The sequence below is a fragment of the Rhincodon typus genome, chromosome 17 (assembly GCF_021869965.1).
Source record: "Rhincodon typus isolate 14 chromosome 17, sRhiTyp1.1, whole genome shotgun sequence".
NCBI classification, from domain to species: domain Eukaryota; kingdom Metazoa; phylum Chordata; class Chondrichthyes; order Orectolobiformes; family Rhincodontidae; genus Rhincodon; species Rhincodon typus.
In genome coordinates, this window is record NC_063348.1 from 11345314 (window position 1) to 11349740 (window position 4427).

Sequence of the window (4427 nt, forward strand, 5' to 3'; positions counted from 1 at the left end):
ACCCCTCACTCCGACAGTGACCCCTCACTCACTCCGACAGTGACCCCTCACTCACTCTCACAGTGACCCCTCACTCCGACAGTGACCCCTCACTCCAACAGTGACCCCTGTGTAGCTCAGGTTGTGGGTGGAACTGATGGTTGTTTCGCCGAGCTGACTGGTTTTCATACAAATGTTTCATCTCCCTTCTAAGTGACATCATCAGTGCTGTGTAGCCTCCGTTGAAGCACTGTTGCTCTGTCCTGCTCTGAATTTATATGGTCCGGTCTGGTTTCCAGTTTTGGACCGTAGCGATATGTAGATGGAGTTTATTTCAATATGTTTGTTAATTACATCAGTGGTTGAAAACCCAGGCCTCCAGGGATTCTCGTGTTTGTCTTTGTCTTGCTTGTCCTAGTACTGTAACTTTGTCCCAGTTAAACTGATGTCCTTCTATATCGGAGTGTATTGAAATGAGGGAGAGTTGGTTGTGCCGTTTTGCTGTGAGTTGGTGTTCGTGTATCCTGGTGGCGAGTTTCCTGCCCGTCTGTCCTATGAAGTGTTCCTTGCAGATTCGCCATCATTTAACAGACACACAAACACACACACACACACACACACACACACACACACACACAGACCTACACACACATGCGGTCGCACGCACACAGACACACACATAGACAAACACTCTCAAAAAGACACACAAACACATACACACAGACAAACACACACATACACATACACACATGAGCTTACAGTCATGCACACAGACACACAGATACAGACACAGACACAGACACACACACACACACACACACAGACACACACACGGACAAACACTCTCAAACAGATACACAAACACATACACACAAACAAACACATACGCATGTGAGCATATACGCACACAGACATAAACACGCACACAGAGACACATATGCTCACATGTACACACATGTGTACACACACACACACAGTTAGACAATGGCCACTCAGTGGAACTTACATCTCCTCAGCTCAGACCTTCACAAAAAGAAAAGGTCAAATCTTCAGGATCCCCTCCAGATGAGGCAGTAAACCATTAAACCCAACTGCCCTCTGAGTTCAATGCAAAAGGTGCCGTGGCACCATTCACATTAAAGCAGGGATGCTCTGTCTGTTTCCTGAACACCCCATCCCAAACCAAAGTCAGTAAAAACAGGTCGTTGGGGTTTTGTATTGTGTCCCTTACCTTACAGTGACTACATTTGAAAAAAAACTTCACTGGCCATGAATGAGCGTGGGGTGCTCTTTGGTTATATTTTCTAATCTGGCTGTGTTTTGAAAAAGTTGAATTTAAGCCATTGTTATTTAGCCAACAGAGGGTGAGGATGTGGGGTGTGTAGGATATGTGCACCTTCATTTGAAACAGCTGCTGTGACACCGCACGGTCAGGCTTGGCACAGACGGGGAAGTTTAGCCCGACCAGTTTCCGAGTCACTGTGCCATGGGTGACCGCCCTCCTGCTCGGATGTGGAATCAGGAAATCCTCCAGCTTCTAAAACCATGTTGTACTGCAGTCCTTCCTAGCACCCAGTCCACCAGCTGCGTTGGCCTCAGAAAGAAAACAGTTAAAACTTTCTCAGGCCCGCCCTTTGGAGGCCAGAGGGAGTGAGCAGGATGTCTCCAAATTGCTGGATCCGGCTTGACAATATTTCCCCTGGACTACCAGCCTGCCTGCCTGGGAAGGCAGCACTTGTTGAACATGCTGAGGGTGTGCTTCACTTCGCCAGGGCTGAGTCACACCTGGGTGTGCAATGCACCAGGATAAGGTTTGCCAGCAGGCTATAGTTCATCTGCTATTGATTGTTTGCAGATTAAACAAAGTTCCTTACCTTCACTACTGTACCTGTCCCGGATTATTAGTGAACTGTGTACAAACGGCTTCAACCTGGGACTGGGATATCCTGTATATATCATACATATCTGTCTCTGAGACAGCATGCGTCACTGCTATTGTGAAACAGTGACAGGTGAAGCAAGATATCACCTAAACTTCATCTCAACTCACTGACAACAATTCACAAACAACGCTGCGCTCTGCCTTGCACTCTTTTCATATTCGCAACCATCGAACTTCCTGGCATCAGGGCGACACTGTCTAAGCTGAACTGCTGTGAACTCCTGAAGGTGAAAGAGCGATTCACCAGGTACAGTCCACACCCATGGATAGCTGGCAATGAGCAATGTGTGAACGGCACAGGCTCGGCTCTGAGTTCTCTACATGCTTCATTCTCAGCTGCTGCTGAAAGGATATGGCAGAGGGCACCACCAAGATTGAAGAATAGTAGATGGGAGAGGTAGTAGGGGGCCTGTTGGGTATGAGTAAGATAGAGTCATAGAGTTGTACAGCACAGAAACAGACCTTTCGGTCCAACTCGTCAATATCAACCAGGTATCAAATTAATCTAGTCCCATTTGCCAGCATTTGGCCTACATCCCTCTGAACTCTTCCTATTCACATACCCATCTAGCATGATGGCTCAGTGCCAGAGACCCAGGTTTGATTCCAGCTTTGGGTGACCATCTATGTGGGTGTGCACATTCTCCCCCTGTCTGCATGGGTTTCCTCCCACAGTCCAAAGAGGGGCAGGTGGATTTGCCATGCTAAGTTGCCCTGTATTGATCAGGTTAGGTGGATCATTCATAGGAAATGCAGGGATAGGGGGATGGGTCTGGGTGGGATGCACTTCGGAGGGTCAGTGTGGACTTGATGGACCAAATTGCCTGTTTCCACGTTGTAGGGATTCAATGCTTTTTAAATGTAATTGTACCCACCTTCACCACTTCTTCTGGCAGCTCATTCCATAGACGCAACACTCTGTGCGAAAAAGTTGCCCCTTGAGTCCCTTTTAAATCTTTCCCCTTAAACCTATACCCTCTAGTTTTGGACTCTCATACAGTGGGAAAAAGGCCTTGGCTATTCACCCTATCCATGCCCCTCATGATTTTGTAAACCTCTATAACGTCACCCCTCAGCCACCGACGCACCAGAGAATATAGCCCCAGTCTATTCAACCTCTCCCTATAGCTAAAACCCTCCAACATTCTTGTAAAATTTTTTGAACCCTTTCAAGTTTCAAAACATCCTTCCGATAGCAGGGAGACTGGAACTGCACGCAGTATTCCAAAAGTGGCCTAACCAATGCCCTGTACAGCCGCAACATGACCTCCCAACTCCTTTACTCAATGCACTGACCAATGAAGGCAAGCATATCAAATGCCTTCTTCCCTATCCTATCTACCCGCAACTCCGCTTTCAAGGAACTGTGCACCTGCACTCCACAGTCTCTATGTTCAGCAACACTCCCCAGGACCTTACCATTAAAGGTGTATAAGTCCTGCCCTGATTGGCCTTTCCAAATTGCAGCACCTCACATTTATCTAATTTAAACTCCATTTCCACTCCGTCAGCCAATCTGATCAAGATGAAATAAATCAAGAAGTAGCAATTAACAGATGCCAAGCTCAAATGTACGGGGGCAGAGAAAAATGATGGTAGGGTAGAGATTGCAGCTGATATAAACTGGGTTAGTCACATATTTAGCAGACTGAGTGGCCGCAGTTGGAGCAGCAATAGCTTCATTGATGGAGGAGCCACTTCAGCAGTTATATTAATGGTGCATGATATGGTCTGTGTTCCATATACACAGAGTGTGTCTTACACATATATGCCACATGTGTGCAGGGGCCAGCAAGGCATTAAAGACACAATAAAAGCTTGCGGGTTGATCTCACAGCTCAAAGGCACAGCGTGTGATTTTTCAAAATGGATGCAAATTGGAAAATAGTGAAGTGTGCGTAAGAAAGATTACTAAATAGAAAGCATCAAGAATGAATAGACTTAAAGTCTAGCATGGTGGATACCAATGACTAACCTTGAATTTGGGTAAATAACAGAAAGTAATTGGAAGGGGGAAGTCTACTCAGCCCAACATTTTGCAGACATTCAAAGACCAGAGTTGCCCTAATCATAGACTACCTCCCAACCTCTTACTGATTGACTAAATAAGTCCAGTCCCTGACATTTGAAATGACTAATCCAAACCCTAGAACACTCAGTTACCTCCTCTGATCAATCCTAGCCTGTTCCTTAGTATTAGGTTCAGATTGACTAGAAAAATGCTATGTAGTATGGAGACAACTAAACCCAGAAACCTATACACAGGAATGCACCTCAATTTTACATCTGTTAAGAATGAGCTCACAATCCTGAGCCCAATGGGACTGAACAGCACAATCTCACAAGTGACAGCTGTAAGGCTGGAGGCTGAAAAGCAGCTGGTCAAAACTGAATTGTTAAAAAATCCGAGTGCAATTTACAAACAGGGCCCATTTCTCCATTGTGCCGCCTGCTCTCACACACACACACACACACACACACACACACACACACACACACATACACA

The 4427-nt window shown here is 46.1% G+C and overlaps 1 protein-coding gene across 2 annotated transcripts in view; it reads right to left on the reverse strand.

The window, feature by feature from the left end:
* Positions 1 to 4427, reverse strand: part of creb3l1 (cAMP responsive element binding protein 3-like 1) — a 108275-nt gene that overhangs the window by 44749 nt on the left and 59099 nt on the right. The window contains exon 1 of one of the 2 annotated variants that reach the window (XM_048607262.1): positions 1854 to 1977. The exons of the other annotated variant lie outside the window; for it this stretch is intronic. The gene's annotated coding sequence lies outside the window, so the exon portion shown is untranslated. Of the gene's footprint in view, positions 1 to 1853; positions 1978 to 4427 lie in introns of those variants that run through there. 2 annotated transcript variants of the gene reach the window in all.